An 18,043-nucleotide genomic window follows, 5' to 3' on the forward strand; every position below is an offset into this window, starting at 1 on the left:
TACGGTATTAGTGACATAGGAAACCATTTAACCCTCAGATGTTTGAAACCCTTTAAACTTCAACATCTGGTGTTAATAATTACTGGTGGATAGACCAGAGCTGGAGACTTGATTGACTTACGACATCTGGGAGGGGGCCCCAGTGAGAGGTCTGCGGGTCCCTGGGGGGCTTGCCCTCAGAGGGTGGTAAGAACTGAGGCACCCCTGTTGTTCCCCAGACTGAGGACACATTGGCCTGCAGTCATGGGTGACCACGCAGGCCACGTTCTCCCAGTGTCCTGTCACAGCACAATGCACAGTGGCTGTTGTGTAAGCCAAGTGTCGAGGTCTCTCTCCGCTCCCTTGCTCACCGTGTGGTGGTCCCTTTGCCCTCCTGAGGCCTTCCCAGATGCCTGAACCCATCGGGCTGTCTGATCTTGGACTGTGAACTTCCAAAACTCCAAGCTGAAATGCACCTTCATTCCCAAGGAGCTCCTGTCCTGTGTTTTAGTAACGAAAAGCTGACCAACACACTACCGAAGATTCAACCCCAATTTGCTTCGCAGATCCCCATCTCTTGAACTTGCTGGGTCTGCCTCTCCCCTGGGGATTTGAGGGGTGGTGCATTCTGGTTCTTCTCTGGTTGGTTTCACGTTTGCTTGTTTCTCCCCACTGGATCAGGCCACGAGGTGTTGATGTAAGAGCCTGGCAGGAGAGAGCCAGCACCGGACGGCTCTGCTGTGTGTGTTGGCGTTTGGAGCTGGGACTGTGGGCCAGAAAGGGTTGCTGGGATGCCGTTTGAAAGCTGTGGCCCAGGGGCCTCTGGACACAGGGATATCATTTTCCGTTATTTCATGGTCAGGCTGCTTTACAAGTTGTTTTTTGCCTTAGGGATAGGAAGGCCTGTGAAATAACTGCATGTGGCAGAAGGACTGGATGATTCTTTAGAACTGCCGAATCAGGCGTGTCAGGGTAATCACCTCAGTGTCATCTATAAAATGAAATTAGTAATGTGACCCCATCTTGTTCATACCTCCCAGATGCTGTGAGTGCCCATGTGGTTTAAGGTCCATAAAATACAGCGAAATCTTTAGGGAAAAGTGACATATGTATATTTATAAAAATCTTTTTTTAAAGATTTATTTTTTATTTATTTGAAAGGCAGTGTTACAGAAAGAGGAGAGAGAGAGAGACATCTTCCATCCACTTGTGCACTCCACTCCACAAATGGCCACAACAACTGGGGCTGGGCCAGGCCGAAGTCAGGAGCCTGGAGTTTCTTCTCAGTCTCCCATGTAGGTGCAGGGGCCTAAGTACTTGGACCATCTTCCCACTGCTTTCCCAGGGGCGTTAGCGGGGAGCTGGATCAGAAGTGGAGCAGGTGGGACTCGAACTGGCATCCACATAGGATGCTGGCATTGCAGGGGGAGGCTTAACCTACACCACAATGCTGGGCCCCTTACAAAAACTTTGTAAAAACTCTGTATCAAAGGGAGGCCACACTAATTCACCCGTGGACTGAGGGAAACCATCTAATCATGTGGAACTGGGGAATCATGATTTACCAGGGCAGGATTCTGTTCGCTTGGCATCTCTCAGGTAGCTCATAGATGGAGTGGTTTTGTCATTTTTGTAGAGGATAGCATGAGGTATCCAGTGAGATATTCGGGCTTCAGTTAACAGCCTGTCTGACTTCATTAGATAATCAGGTAATTAGAGAAACGGGTTCACTATGGTAACAACAAAGCCGACAACACTGTGACTTGAAAATGAGCTTTTCCTTTTCCTTATGTTAACAGTCCAAGGAGGGTGTTGCTTCTCAGTGAGCGAGAAGGGATTCCGAGAGCCAGGCCAGCTGCCACACAGCCTGCGTCTTCTGGGCATTGCTGACCCGCGTCCATAGCAACACTGGAATCCTGGGCGGGCTCTGGGGAGGCAGGCACCTGCCAGCGAAGAGGAGCTGGCCGAGGAGCCCCTGGTTCTGCTCCTGAGGAAGTGCGCGTGGTCCGCGGCTGAGTCCCTCCTGGCCTGCCCTCGGTGGGGGGAGGCAGGAATCCTGTCGGTTTCCTCCTTGGCCACATCAGAAGCAGGTGCTGGGGAGATGCCCTTCTTGGGGACCATGCAGCATTCGCTGCCACCGCCTGCTTGTGCAGGTTTGGCGGTGGAGCAGTCAGAGGTTTGACCCGCTTGGCTGAGGTCCCTTTGTGCACAGGGACCTCTCGGACCCTGAGCCGGCCTCTGCTCTGTTCACGTCCAGCCAGGTGCCTGCCAGTAACCTCCTCAGAAGTCTTTTCCTTTTTTTTTTTTTTTTTCTTTGACAGGTAGAGTTAGACAGTGAGAGAGAGAGACAGAGAGAAAGGTCTTCCTTCCATTGGGTCACCCCCCAAATGGCCGCTACGGCCGGCGCTGCGCCAATCCGAAGCCAGGAGCCAGGTGCTCCTCCTGGTCTCCCATGGGGTGCAGGGCCCAAGCACTTGGGCCATCCTCCACTGCCCTCCTGGGCCACAGCAGAGAGCTGGCCTGGAAGAGGAGCAACCGGGACAGAATCCGGCGCCCCAACCGGGACTAGAACCTGGTGTGCCGGCGCCGCAGGCAGAGGATTAGCCTAGTGAGCTGCGGCGCCGGCCTCCAGAGGTCTTTTCAAGATGCGGGCTGACGCCTCCTCTCTCTCTTTGCTCCCCTGCCCTCCGTGCTTCCGTTTCTCCAGTTCCTGGCATCTGAGTTGAGACCTCTGAGACAACACACGGGGGAGGGAAGGCTGTAACACCCTTCTCATCTCCAAGCTCTTGCTGTTTGAGGTGGCAAAGCCACTGTCTTCCCCGGTCCTGCAGGCTCCCCGTTTCCAACGCTTCCTCATGCTTTGGATCTGCAGAGCCGTCTGGTCGTAGCTCAGGTGGAATGTGGTCAGCCTTCCAAGCTGGTCAGGCGACAGGTGGGTTTTTTTTTTTTTTTTTTTTTTTTTTTTGTGAAAGATCAACAGATTTTGTTGGTACAGGCCAGAATTTTTTGATGCATTTTTTCATATGTCTATTCTTTCTTTAAAAAACTGTAGCAAGGGCAGGCTTCTGGCACAGCGCTTAAGCCGCCTCATGAGATGCCCTGCTCCCGTGTTGGGGTGCCTGGGTTCAAGTTCCGCCTTCTCTTCCGACCCAGCTTCCTGCTGGTGTGCGCTCTGGGATGCCCCAGACAGTGCTGGAGTCCCCATCACCCACGTGACAGACCGTGTTGGAGTTCTGGGCTCCTGGCTTTGGCATGGCCCAGCCCCAGCTGTTGCAGGCATATGGGGAGTGAACCAGTGCATGGAAGACCTCTCTCTCCCTCTGTCTCTCTGTCTCTTTCTCTCTCTATCTCTCTCTGTCTCTGTCTCTCTCTCGTCTGCCTTTCCAATGAATAAAAATTTAAATATTTTTAAAAAAATCAAACTTGTGGCAAAATATTTAACAAAAATTACCATTTATTTGAGAGACACAGAGAGATCTTCCATCCACTGATTCACTGCTCAGATACTTTCTCAACAGCCAGGACTGAGCCAGGCTGAAGCCAGGAGCACAGAACTCCACCCAGATCTCCCATATGGATGGCGAAGACCCGAGTACTTGAGCCGTCACCTGCTGCCTTCCAGGGAGCTAGACTGCAGCAGAGTACATGGAACGTGAGCCCAGGCACTCCGGTAAGGGATGTGGGAGTCCCAAGCAGCATCTTAGTCACTGCACCAAATGCCTCCTCATTATGGTGGCTTTGGGTCCTCATGTTTGGTGTCTCTAGTCTACATCATGGCCGTCGCCACACCAGGGAGCCTCCTGAGTGGGAAAGGAAGGGAGGCAGAAAAGAGAGTCTCCATTATTGAGGACACAGACCCTTCCCATTTGCTGCTTATTGGCCAAGTGCAGGGAACTCTGGAAAGGTACTTGTCAAAGGAAAATGAGCAGCCAGCGCCGCGGCTCACTAGGCTAATCCTCTGCCTTGTGGCACCGGCACACCGGGTTCTAGTCCCAGTTGGGGCGCCGGATTCTGTCCCGGTTGCCCCTCTTCCAGGCCAGCTCTCTGCTGTGGCCAGGGAGTGCAGTGGAGGATGGCCCAAGTGCTTGGGCCCTGCACCCCATGGGAGACCAGGAGAAGTACCTGGCTCCTGCCTTCAGATCAGCGCGGTACACCGGCCGCAGCGCACTGGCCACGGTGGCCATTGGAGGGTGAACCAACGGCAAAGGAAGACCTTTCTCTCTGTCTCTCTCTCTCACTGTCCACTCTGCCTGTCAAAAAAAAAAAAAAAAAAAAAAAAGGAAAATGAGATCAGACAGCTATGCTTGGCTTAACCAGGCGTGACCTATGCCGTGGGCCGAGCACATTGGTATTCTGAACAGTCAGACTTCTCTTAGCTAAGAAAGAGGGGAGAAACAACAGTTGGATAGGCAATTATAGCTACTACATATGGGCCATCTTTTATTATTATTAAAGTCGTAAGTGGACTCTGAAGAATATCTTGACAGAGAAACTCTGAGATGACTCAATTACTGAATTAAGTTACAGGTGGAAGGGAATTCCTGCTGGAATTATTTCATGAATGGTGTTGGGAGAGTGTTTTCCTTTTCTTAAGGGCCACTAGCATAAAAGGATCCTTTTAGTCATCTGTCCTTGGAATGAAGGTGATTGCTTATAGAAATCAAGAGAGCAGGACCAGCACTGAGGGCAGGGCCGGTGCTGTGGCGTAGCAGGTAAAGCCGCCACCTGCAGTGCCGTCATCCCATATGGCAGTGGTTTGAGTCCTGGCTGCTCTACTTCCGATCCAGCTCTCTGCTATGGCCTGGGAAGGCAGTAGAAGATGGCCCAAGTCCTTGGGCACCTGCACCCATGTGAGAGACCCAGAGGAAGCTCCTGGCTTCAGATCAGCATAGCTCTAGCCATTGCAGCCACTTGGGGAACCAAGCAGATGGAAGACCTCTCTCTTCCTCTCTGTAACTGCCTTTCAAATAAATAAATAAATCTTTAAAAAAAATCAAGAGACCATTGGTGAAAAACCAGTCACCATGGGTTCTACATAGAAATTATCATATTCTTTTGGAAACTAATATTTTTACAGAACTCTTTTACCAACTAATAAAAGGGGAGTCTTCAAAAAGTTGATAGAAAATGTGTGTTATATGTGAATTTCCAAACCTGTTTTTTTTTAAAGATTTATTTCTTTATTTGTAAGGCAGAGATACAGAGAGAAAAGAGAAGAGAGGCCGGTGCCATGGCTCACTTGGCTAATCCTCCGCCTGTGGCGCCGGCATCCCATGTGGGGCTCCAGGTTCTAGTCCCAGTTGGGGCGCTGGATTCTGTCCTGGTTGCTCCTCTTCCAGTCCAGCTCTCTGCTGTGGCCCGGGAGTGCAGTGGAGGATGGCCCAAGTGCTTGGGCCCTGCACCCCATGGGAGACCAGGAGAAGCACCTGGCTCCTGGCTTCAGATGGCTCAGCACACCAGCCATAGCAGCCATTTCAGGGGTGAACCAGTAGAAAAGGAAGACCTTTCTCTCTGTCTCTCTCTCACTGTCTAACTCTGCCTGTCAAATAAATAAATAAATAAATAAATGAGAAGAGAGAGAAAGAGCAAGTGAGCGAGCGAGCGAGATCCCAAGAGCTTCCATCCGCTGGTTTACTCCCCAAATGGTCGCAATGGCTGGAGCTGAGCTGATCTGAAACCAGGGTCCAGGAGCTTCTTCCGGGTCTACCATGCGGATGCAGAGGCCCAAGCACTTGGGCCATCCTCTTCTGCTTTCCCAGACCACAGCAGAGAGCTGGATCAAAGAGGAACAGTTAGGACATGAACTGGTGCCCATATGACATGTGTGCACTGCAGGCGGAGGCTTAACCCTCTATGCCAAAGCGCTGGCCCCAAATCTTTTTGCACCAAAATGAACTAATCTTTTAATACATTTTCCAATAAACTTTAAACAATTTTTGTTAAAAATTAAAAATAAAAAAACTTTGTGGGGCTGGTGTTGTAGCACGGCAGGTTAAGGTGCTTGCTGGCATCCCATCTAAGTATTGATTTGAGTCCCTGCTGCTCCACTTCTCATCCAACTCCCTGCTAATGTGCTTGGAAAGCAGCAGGCAATGGCCCAAGTGCTTGGGCCCCTGCCACCTGTGTGGGAGACCCAGATAGAGTTCCTGGTTCCCAGCTTTGGCCTGGCCTATCCCAGGCTGTTGCAGCCATTTAGGGAGGAATCCAGAGGATGGGTGATCTCTCGTTCTTCTCTCCCTCTCTCCCTGTCAAGTAAATCTTTAAAAAATGTGAGAATTAGAGAAAGCTCCCATCTGCTGGTTCAGTCTTCAGATGCTCACAAGAGCCAGGACTAGGCTGGGGCTGGGTTGGAGCCAGGAGCTGAAAATGCAGTCCATGTCCCCAGCATGGGTGTCAGGAGCCTAATTACTCAAGTCGTCACCGTGCTTCCCAGGGTCTGTATTGGCAGGAACCTGGAGTTAAGAGCTGGAGCTTGGAATCAAACATAGACACTCTGATGTGGAATACAAGCATCTAAACACCTGCTCCCTCTACAGATGTGCCGAAGTACCATCATACATTGGTTCTTGCCAGCAGTACTCGTGAAAAATGTTTCTGGGGATGGAGGCAGGTCAGTCTCGTAGATGAAGCAATATTTATATCTGCTGGTTAAGGGAGATCCTGTTTTTTTTTTTAAGATTTATTTATTTATTTATTTGAAAGAGTTATACAGAGAGGAGAGGCAGAGAGAGAGAGAGAGAGAGGTCTTCCATCTGATGGTTCACTCCCCAGTTGGCCGCAATGGCCAGAGCTGTGCCTATCCGAAGCCAGGAGCCAGGAACTTCTTCTAGGTCTCCCACATGGGTGCAGGGGCCCAAGGACTTAGGCCATCTTCTACTGCTTTTCCAGGGCATAGCAAGAGAGCTGGATCAGAAGTGGAGCAGCTGGGACTAGAACCGGCGCCCATATGGGATGCTGACACTTCAGGCCAAGGCATTAACCAACTAAACTACAGCGCCGGCCCCCCTATATTCTTTTTTTTTTTTTTTTAAACAGGCAGAGTGGACAGTGAGAGAGAGACAGAGAGAAAGGTCTTCCTTTGCTGTTGGTTCACCTTCCAATGGCCACCGTGGCCGGCGCACTGCAGCCAGTGCACCGCGCTGATCCGATGGCAGGAGCCAGGTGCTTCTCCTGGTCTCCCATGGGGTACAGGACCCAAGCACCTGGGCCATCCTCCACTGCACTCCCTGGTCACAGCAGAGAGCTGGCCTGGAAGAGGGGCAACCGGGACAGAATCCGGCGCCCCGACCGGGACTAGATCCCGGTGTGCCTGTGCCACAAGGCGGAGGATTAGCCTAGTGAGCCGCGGCGACGGCCCTCCTATATTATTAAATTGATATCAGGTTACCTGATAGTGTGCCTTCCCAAACTTAGGATTCAGTGGAAACGTTTTAACTGCTAGTGAAAAGAGTATGACCTGTGTATTGGTTGTGTTGCTTGTCTTCTGGTACTGATTAATATTTGAGGGTCTGCAAATATTTTAGGGGGAAAAAAAAACAAAACAAATAGCCCTTGTCATTACCATTTTCAGTTGCAAATTAATTACAACATAATCCAAGCTTTCACCTTTGTCCATGACACACATGGCAAATAGCTTAGGATTCTTAAAATGTTAAACACACACACACACACACACACACACACACACAGAGGATGCTCTTGGTTCACGGACAGACCTGGTTGTTCCTGGGTGATGACATGTTAATCTTCTCTCCTTTGTTCCAACTGGCCTTGAGAACAGAATAAAAATGACTATGGCAGGGAGCTGGTTTGCTGGTAAATTGCAAAAGGAAAAAAGATAACTGAAGACCCCAAGTGGCTCTTGCTGTGGAATATAGTTAGCATTTGTTGAAAGCCTGGCTGTGTGGTAGACACTGTTCTGAGAGTTCTAATTATGTTTCCAGTCCTCATATAAACCCGATGAGGTAGGTGCTGTTATCATTCCCACTTGACTGATGAACAACCTGATGCACAGAGAGGACTTAGCCAAGGTCACACAAGTAGGAGGCGACAGAGCTGGGGTTCCAAGCCCTGGTCATCCAGAGCCCATGCCCTAAAGCTGCCTCTCTCCCTTGGCCCACATAGTACAAACTCCTTCCATCCAGCCCCAGAAGATAGCATCTTGCCTTTTGTGATACTTCACAGTTGTCATTACAAGTGGTCTCTTGCTCACAGAGTTTTTAAGGCTGTCAGGGAGTGTGATCCAAGGGACCTCCCTTTTACCCTGGGAGACTGGAGGAGTTTTGCCATCCCTGGATAGAACAGAAAGTCTGTCTGCAAGAATGAGCCTTGGTAGCACTAGCTGTGTTCTTTGATTGTACTGGCTTCATCAGCTTCTGCCGTAAGAACTGTTTGGAATTCGGTGACAAAGGTAGGAAAAGCAATGACTTTGACCCAATAAAGACCCCTCCCCGTTTTGTTTGGACCAGTGAACACAGTTGGGGTCTGCACTGATGGCGGCATAGAGCAGGGCTTTGTGCACCCCTGCAGGACTGTACTTTCACATGGCCAGGGCTTGTCGTGGTGTCTGTAGCTAAGAGACTTCCTGAGCAACCAAAATGTCAGCAGGGAGACTCACCACCACGTCTGCTCTCTGAGCAGCAGTGAGTGCCTGGGGGATGCCGGTTCTCATAGAAGGAGCAGGTGCAGGGTGGGGACTTTCCCCGGTTCTCTCACTCGGTGCCGCCCACTCCCTGCTCAGTAGTCGCATTCATACCACAGACTGGGTAGAAGACGTGGCACTTTCCGGAACAGAAGAACACATGATACAAACATATAGGGATTAGCGGAGTTGGCTCTAAGAGGATTCCACCATCTGGGTAACAGCTTTGCAAATCGTTTGGATAAATGATACCATTTGGAGGCGCATCATCCAAACCAAATCCGAATGCCAGAACCCTTTTAAGGAGGTTAATGCAATTCTGTTTCTTTTCCTTTTTTTTTTTTTTTTGTCAGAAGTTGATTAAGTAACGTTAGTCTGGGTATAACTGACTATTTGGAACATGGGAGCAGTCACCCTTAGTTTTTTACTGTGAAATATTATTGAAAGATTAATATCAATAGAAGAAATATTACACAGAATAAAAAAGAAGTAAAATTCAGAATGCACAGATAACACTGTATTCCTCCCCTCTCTCCCTCTTTCCTTAAAGAGGATCAGAAAATGCACATGGCTAGCTAGTGGTACCTTGTTGATTTGGCTCAGAGCTTAATCTTGCTAAGAAATGTAAATAAAGTTTGGGTGACGTTTCCTAGTGTGACTGGAAGCAGTGGCCAGTTTATGTAATAGTGTCTGGAAGTGTGGAAGAAAGAGAACATCTCTCCATTTTAGCCTTGATTTTCAGACAAGAGTGAGGCAAAGTCCGGAGAGTTCATTGGCTAGATCTGTTTGTGGCTTCTTTGCAGAGGTACTGTGATCACGGACGTATCTGGAATTGTCAAGCCAGAGCAGCTCGGAGAAAGTCCTGTGAAACCAAACCAAGTCAAACATTCATCTCCTGGCACCTCCAGGAAGCCCTGGCACCTCCAGGAAGCCCCAGCACCGAGAGCAGAAAACATGTCAGTGCTGTTTCTCTACTACAAGCTCTTGGGGCACATAAGTTGAGTGTGGGCTAACGAAGGACAAATAGATTCTTTGGACGAGAAAAGAGAAATGCACGTAACGGAGTCCCCTTCTTTGTTAACACAGTCTCCTCAGGGAGGGAGAAGGAAGTAAAAGGAGTACGGTATGTCCGATAGAGCACTGATAATTGAGTTAACAAAAGGAGAAGCTGGTTTGGAGAGCCTTTTACTTTGATCTTCTGATCTTCAGAATGTTTTGGCACTTAATGAGCAAGGGTGGGTAGGGAGATGGAGTAGGTAAGGGAACTTTACACACACACACACACACACACACACACACATATACACACACACACCCGTGATCTTAACCTCATATTTGTCAGTTGCCAAAAGAACCAGGCATAGTAGGGTATATAGTAGCTAAACTATGTCCTCCAGTCTAAAAATATTCCTCTCGACTTCAGAAGTCTTAGATCATCACATATTTCATGATTCGTGTCAAAGTGATTTATAAACTGTCTGCCATCTAACTGAATTCAATAAGACAATGGAAGCATATATTAAAAAGGCATAACCAGGTGCCCCATAAATAAAGACAAATAGTATCTGTCAGTTTTCAAAGGGCATAACTAGGTCACAGGTTTAAGTGTAAAATTATAAATCTCTTCAGAAAAAAATCTTTGAGATCAAGGGCTAGGCAAAGAGTTCCTGGACTTCAAAAGCGTGACCCAAATAAAAGGAAAATTTGGTAAGCTGGATCTTATCAAAATGAGAAACTTTTGCTCTGCAAAAGATAGTATTAAATGCCAAGATCATTCAATGGGAAAGGACAGACTTTTCAAATAAAATTGTTCAGGATGTTTACATGCAAAATGGTGAAGTTATCGTATACCATATATGGAATTTAACTCAAAATGCATCAAAGACCCAAATGGGAAAAGTGAAATGATAAAACGCCTAGAAGGAAGCAAATGGAGAAAGCCTCTTAACATTGGCCTTGGTGTTGTTTCTTAGATAGGGTACTAAAAGAAAAAAATGGATAAATTGGACTTCATCAAAGTTAAAAATGTTTGTGTATCCAAGGGCACTATGAGCAAAGTGAGAAAGCAGTACACATAATGGAGAAAAAAAATTGTAACTTACGTATTTAATAAAGGATTGAGAACCAGAATGAGTCAAGAATTCTTACAGCTCAACAACAACAAAAACCTTAAAATGTGCGAAAAACTTGAATAGACCTCTCCAGCGAAGATATACCAATGGCAAACAAGCCCATGCTCACACAGACCTACCCAGATGGGGACATTGCATAAATTGAATAACACACACCCACAGAAAGGAGTGCTTATAAAACTGAGGAGATGTGAATAAAGTCGAAGGAATGTACTAATGCTAGTTTCTTGGTTGTTGATCTTGTACTATGGTTATGCAAGATGTTGCCATTAGGAGACAGAGTGAAGGACATACCAGATCTTTCTGTGTTGTTTGTTTGTTTCTTTCTTTCTTTTTTTTTTTTTTTTTTTGACAGGCAGAGTTAGACAGTGAGAGAGAGAGAGAGAGACAGAGAGAAAGGTCTTTCTTCTGTTGGTTCACCCCCCAAATGGCCGCTACTGCTGGCACAGTGCGCTGATCTGAAGCCAGGAGCCAGGTGCTTCCTCCTGGTCCCCCAAGCGGGTGCAGGGCCCAAGAACTTGGGCCATCCTCCACTGCACACCCAGGCCGCAGCAGAGAGCTGGCCTGGAAGAGGAGCAACCGGGACAGAACCGGTGCCCCAACCGGGACTAGAACCTGGTGTGCCGGTGCTGCAGGCGGAGGATTAGCCAAGTGAGCCGCGGCACTGGCCTCTGTGTTGTTTCTTGCAACTGCATATGAATTTACAATTATCTCCCCCCAAAAAAGCATGATTTATATCAAAACCCCTAAGAAGCACCAAAGTAGTTATATTGCAAGCTAATAATACAACCACTCATAGATTTATTCTTTTCACTTCCTAAGGCATACCTTGGAGATAAAAAAAGGACAATTTTCATTTATCATTAGGCGAGGGATACAGTATGGTTTTTTCAGAAGTTGGACATAAGGCTACCCTATGAGAGTTAAACTAAAGATAATAGAACAGTCTAGGAGTGTGGTGAGATTTGTGTGCAGAGACGGGACACCATGGCCTTTAACAGGAAGTAGCCTTTTATTATTATTTATTCCAGCATAAGGCCCAGGTGGACTTTTATCCAAAAGCCTGAGCCTGGAACAAAGAGGCAATATCTTATATATGGTTTTAGCCTCTTTGTCTCCCTTCTGGGGCTACATGCATCCATTTGATTGGATATTCTGATGTTATATTGGGGGCCACAGGAATTGATTCAATACTGCATACTGCCGATGGGTGTTTTTTTTTCCACACACACATATTGAGCTGTCCTTTGTCTAGCAAAGGTTAACACCATCCCTCAGTGCTAACCAGCAGGAACCCAGCAGATCGTTAACATCAGAGGCAAGCAGAAAACAGCCACATTTCATTCCCAGCACAGGTTCCTCCCTTTTTCTGCTTCTGACCTTGGGAAGGCGTCTACCACAACCATAATCATGTTAGTTAAAAACAAGTTTAATTGTGTCCGGCGCTGTGGCACAGCAGGTTAGCGCCCTGGCCTGAAGCGCCAGCATCCCATATGGGCACCGGTTCTAGTCCCGGCTGCTCCACTTCCAATCCAGCTCTCTGCTGTGGCCTGGGAAAGCAGTAGAAGATGACCCTAGTCCTTGGGCTCCTGCACCCACGTTAGAGAAAGCTCCTGGCTCCTGGCTTCAGGTCGGGGCATCTCTGGCCATTGCAGCCAACTGGGGAGTGAACCATCAGATGGAAGACTTTCTGTCTGTCTATCTGTCTGTCTGTCTCTCTCTCTCTTCCTCTCCTCTCCTCTTTGTGTAACTCTTTCAAATAAATAAATAAATCTTAAAAAAAAAAAAAAAGAAAGAAGTTTAATTAAAAGACAGAGGCCTCTACTACAGGAGAGTCGGCTACTTGATTGATTGATTTTTTTTTCTTTTTTTTTTCTTTTTTTTTTTTTTTAATCTTTTATTTAATGAATATAAATTTCCAAAGTACGACTCATGTGTTACAATGGCTTCCCCCCCCATACCGTCCCTCCCACCCACAACCCTCCCCTTTCCCACTCCCTCTCCCCTTCCATTCACATCAGGATTCATTTTCGATTATCTTAATATACAGAAGATCAGCTTAGTATACCTTAAGTAAGTATTTCAACAGTTTGCTCCCACACAGAAACATAAAGTGAAAAATAATAGATGATTTTTTTTAAATGATGATGAAATCAGATCAGACCTATTGTCATGTTTAATCCCAGTGAGAGTCAAGTTGGGAATTGATAATTTCTTTTTTTTTTTTTTTTTTTTTTTACAGAAGATCAGTTTAGTGTACATTAAGTAAAGATTTCAGTCGTTTGCACCCCCATAGAAACACAAAGTGAAATATACTGTTTGAGTACTCGTTATAGCATTAAGCCTCAGTGTACAGCACGTTAAGGACCGAGATCCTACATGAGGAGTAAGTGCACAGTGACTCCTGTTGTTGACTTTACCAATTGACACTCCTGTTTATGGCATCAGTAATCTCCCTATGCACCAGTTATGAGTTTCCAAGGCTATGGAAGCCCCTTGAGTTCTCCGACTCTTATCTTGTTTAGACACGGTCATAGTCAAAGTGGAGGTTCTCTCCTCCCTTCAGAGAAAGGCACCTCCCTCTTTGAAGACCTGTTCTTTCCACTGGGATCTCACTCACAGAGATCTTTTTGCCAGAGTGTCTTGGCTTTCCATGCCTGAAATACTCTCATGGGCTTTTCAGCCAGATCCGACTGCCTTTAGGGCTGATTCTGAGGCCAGAGTGCTATTTAGGACATCCGCCATTCTATGAGTCTGCTGAGTATCTCACTTCCCATGTTGGATCACTCTCCCCTTTATTTATTCTATCGGTTGGTGTTAGCAGATACTAGACTTGTTTATGTGCTCCCTTTGACTCTTAGTCCTTTCATTATGATCAATTGTGAACTGAAATTGATCACTTGGAGTAGTGAGATGGCATTGGCACATGCCACCTTGATGGGATTGAATTGGAATCCCCTGGTATGTTTCCAACTCTACCAATTGGGGCAAGTCAGCCCGAGCATGCCCCAAATTATACATCTCTTCCCTCTCTTATTCCCACTCTTATGTTTAACAGGGATCACATTTCAGTTAATTTTCAACACTTAAGAATAACTGTGTGATAATTACAGAATTAAACCAGTCATATTAAGTAGAACAGACAAAAAAAAATACTATGAGGGATAATGTATTAAGTTGTCCATTAGCAGTCAGGGCTATGCTGATCAAGTCACCATTTCTCATAGTGTCCATTTCACTTCAGGAGGTTTCCTTTTTGGTGTTGAGTCAGTTGTCACCGATCAGGGAGAACATATGGTATTTGTCCCTTTGGGACTGGCTTACTTCACTCAGCATGATGTGTTCCAGATTCCTCCATTTTGTTGCAAATGACTGGATTTCGTTGTTTCTTACTGCGGTATAGTACTCTAAAGAATACATATCCCATAATTTCTTTATCCAGTCTACCGTTGATGGGCATTTAGGTTGGTTCCAGGTCTTGGCTATTGTGAATTGTGCTGCAATAAACATTAGGGTGCAGACCGCTTTTTTGTTTATCAATTTAAACTCCTTTGGGTAAATTCCAAGGAGTGGGATGGCTGGGTCGAATGGTAGGGTTATATTCAGGTTTCTGAGGAATCTCCAGACTGATTTCCATAGTGGCTTGACCAGTTTGCATTCCCACCAACAGTGGGTTAGCTCTGAAATGGAAAGAGAGAGGGAAAAGAGAGAGCTCTCATATCCGCTGGACCACTCCCTAATTGTCTGCAACTCCCTAATTATCTGCAACAGCCGGGGCTGGGCTAAGCTGAAGCTAGCAGCTGGGGAAGTCAATCCGGATTTCCCACGTGGGTGGCATCCCTCTGCCTCCCAGGAAACACATTGGCAGGAAACTGGAATCGGGCCTGGGAGCAGAGGCAGGCGTCAAACCCAGACCCTCTGATATGGGATGCTGGCATCAACTGCTACACTGCTTGCCTTCCCCAAGTCAGCCACTTGGGCTATTTCCAAAAAACAAACAAACAAAAAAAAGCAATTCGGCCGGCGCCGCGGCTCACTAGGCTAATCCTCCGCCTAGCGGCGCCGGCACACCGGGTTCTAGTCCCGGTCGGGGCGCCGGATTCTGTCCCAGTTGCCCCTCTTCCAGGCCAGCCCTCTGCTGTGGCCCGGGAGTGCAGTGGAGGATGGCCCAAGTGCTTGGGCCCTGCACCCCATGGGAGACCAGGAAAAGCACCTGGCTCCTGGCTCCTGCCATCGGATCAGCGCGGTGCGCCGGCCGCAGCGCGCTGGCCGCGGCGGCCATTGGAGGGTGAACCAACGGCAAAGGAAGACCTTTCTCTCTGTCTCTCTCTCTCACTGTCCACTCTGCCTGTCAAAAAAAAAAGCAATTCGTCCGGAACAATGACCTGGCAGACTGTATGTCCTATATCAACATAAGATTACGATATTAATTAATTAGAATCAGGAAGAGTGTCTGCACCCTTCTAGAAAAGCATAAGGGGAACATGGGAGCCGAGAGAAGAAGAAAGTGTTAAGCTGTCCTGAGCCTGAGCCTTTGACAGTCACAGTTGGCAGAGCTGCGACCTACAGGACGTGGACTGAGTGTGAGGGGCCGTACCAGCAGGGTCAGCTCAGCACAGTCCTACCAAACACAAGTTATCTCTGTAATTACACTCAAGTTTACGAGACACGATAATGGATGACACAGCTGGTTAGTGACAGATCTTGTTTTGGCCCTACGCCTTGCTGGTTCATCTCCATCCTACCTTGCTGCCTCTCTTTAAACAGAATTAGTGCCTAAAGCTAGGGTGCCCGGATGCTTTGGGCTTAACTTTAGCTCACTAGCTCTCTTCCAAATTTTGATTTCACATGTGGATGTTCCTACAAGGGGCCAACGTGGTGTATTTGTCCATTGTGTTTCTCATTGTACATTCATGAGTTGATTTGCTGATTTGTTCACCAGTCTGTTGATTAAAAACAAATTTGGCATTTCCTCTGGGGCTGGTAACTGATTATACTGGAGCACTCTGTTACTGCAGAGACATCAAACACTGGGCGTGGGTGCTGCTCTCCTGTGTCCTCACTCTGGGTGCCTCAGTCTTTGGCACCCTTTCCCTCTTCCCATTCAACAAGCTTTTTTTTAAAAAACATTTATTTATTTATTTGAAAAACTTACACAGAGAGAGGAGAGGCAGAGAGAGAGAGGTCTTCCATCTGCTGGTTCACTACCCAGACGGCCGCAACGGCCAGAGCTGTGCCAATCCGAAGCCAGGAGCTAGGAGCTTCCTCCAGGTCTTCCCACATGGGTGCAGGAGCCCAAGGACCTGAGCCATCTTCTACTGATTTCCCAGGCCATAGCAGAGAGCTGGATTGGAAGTGGAGCAACTGGGACTTGAACCCGTGCCCATATGGGATGCCAGCACTACTGGCAGCGGCTTTACCCACTACGCCACAGCGCTGGCCCCTCAACAAGCTTTGAATGTATGAGATAGAGAAATGATGTGTCATACTGAAGTGACTACCAGGCCCACGGAGTCAGCCGAAGTTGAGGGTTGGAGCTAGATCTCTCACTGTTTTCGAGTTAACCATCTTTGGCTGTACTTGTCCAGTTGGAGGTCCTTGTTTTAGGCATAGATCTAAATTAATTGGTTTACATGTTCAGTCATCTCTCCTGTTTTCAGTATTCTATGTCTTGGCAGCTAATGGAATTCTTGTTAGCATAATTGGTAACTTTATTATGAGCCCTTAACTTTTTAGTTAATGATTAGACACTGAGTAGCCATATTGTATATACCAAAAATATTCACTATTGTCCCACATTATCAACTGGAAAGCCATACATTAGCTTTAACAGTAATCTCACATTCCACGTTTTAGTAACCTGCAGTCAACCGTCATCTGAAAATATTAAATGCAATGTTCCAGAAATAAGCAATTCATGTTGATTTTCAATACACAAATTTTAATTTTTAATGCAACATGAACAAATCGTTAAGTACAAGTGTTAGCTACCTTTCTCCAGCATTATAGTCATGAATGTTTTATATTTAGTAAAGCATACAGAATTTGTAAACCATGTGTAATGTAGACTAATAAGTGTAAACCAAGAAAAAGTGAGGTTTTCATATGTGAAGACGTATTTCAGAACCCAACTTGAGAGAAGTCCATTAATGTGCATATCGCAAAGATCACTCACCAACATGTTTGTCGTGCAGTTGTACATAGAGAACAAACTGCAGAAATTCACACTGGAATCTTACTAAGCAGTATTATGGGGACTAACCTTAAAGGACAAATGATGGGGCTGGCACTGTGGCATAGTAGGCTAAGCCTCCGCCTGCAGTACTAGCAGCCCATATGGGCTCCAGTTCATGTCCTGGCTGCTCCTCTTCCAATCCAGCTCTCTGCTAGGTCCTGGGAAAGCAGTGGAAGACTGCCCAAGTGCTTGGGCCTCTGCACCTGTGTGAGAGACCCAGAAGAAGCTCCTGGCTCCTGGCTTCAGATCAGCTTAGCTCCAGCTGTTGCAGCCATTTGGGGAGTGAACCAGCATATGGAAGACCTTTCTCTCTGTCTGTAACTCTCTCTCTCAAATAAATGAGAAATAAAAAATCTTAAAAAAAAAAGACAAATGACTTATTTGAGGGCTTAAAGTAGCAAAGACCAATGTAAATTAAATAACGTTATGAGTGAAAAAGCTATAATGTACCATAGTAATAGACTAGAAAACTGAATACTACAAAAAAAAACTTTATTGGTCTGTACAAGTTGGTCTTGGTAAACTGTTGATTACTTGTTACAGTAAATTATGAAGATTTTCATTGCAACAGTTTTTCCCACACATGTGAGAATCTGGAAGCAATAATAAGCACTTCACAAACTGTCATTTAGTGGAAAACATCAACTAGCCATTTCTAACAGCTGTAAGATAATGCATATTCAAATGTATTATGCAAGCTACAAGCAAGGTAGTACATAGACAAACACTGTCAACGTTTATTAAAATAGAAGTTGGCCACTATAATCCGAAAGTCGTACTTTTGAAATTAATATTTATTAAATAAAAGTTTTCTAAAAAAAATTGAAGTTGGTTTTTAAAATGTAAGTACTGGGGCCGGTGCTGTGGTGCAGCGGATTAACGCCCTGGCCTGAAGCGCTGGCATCCCATACGGGCGCCAGTTCGAGACCCGGCTGCTCCGCTTCTGACCCAGCTCCCTGCTAATGTGACTTTCAAATAAATAAATAAATCTTAAAAAAAAAAGTGTAAGTTACTACAGGAATTACAGTAAACACACTGCAGATGTCTTTCTGAAAC

General features: G+C 46.6%; 1 protein-coding gene across 9 annotated transcripts in view; it reads left to right on the top strand.

Moving 5' to 3' along the window:
• TMEM150C (transmembrane protein 150C) overlaps window positions 1–18,043 on the top strand; it is an 86,448-nt gene that overhangs the window by 42,919 nt on the left and 25,486 nt on the right. Inside the window, exon 1 of one of the 9 annotated variants that reach the window (XM_070047972.2) lies at window positions 3,498–3,649. The exons of the other annotated variants lie outside the window; for them this stretch is intronic. The gene's annotated coding sequence lies outside the window, so the exon portion shown is untranslated. Of the gene's footprint in view, window positions 1–3,497; window positions 3,650–18,043 lie in introns of those variants that run through there. 9 annotated transcript variants of the gene reach the window in all.

Source organism: Oryctolagus cuniculus, chromosome 8 (genome assembly GCF_051225735.1).
Source record: "Oryctolagus cuniculus isolate XC-2025 breed Fujian yellow rabbit chromosome 8, ASM5122573v1, whole genome shotgun sequence".
NCBI classification, from domain to species: domain Eukaryota; kingdom Metazoa; phylum Chordata; class Mammalia; order Lagomorpha; family Leporidae; genus Oryctolagus; species Oryctolagus cuniculus.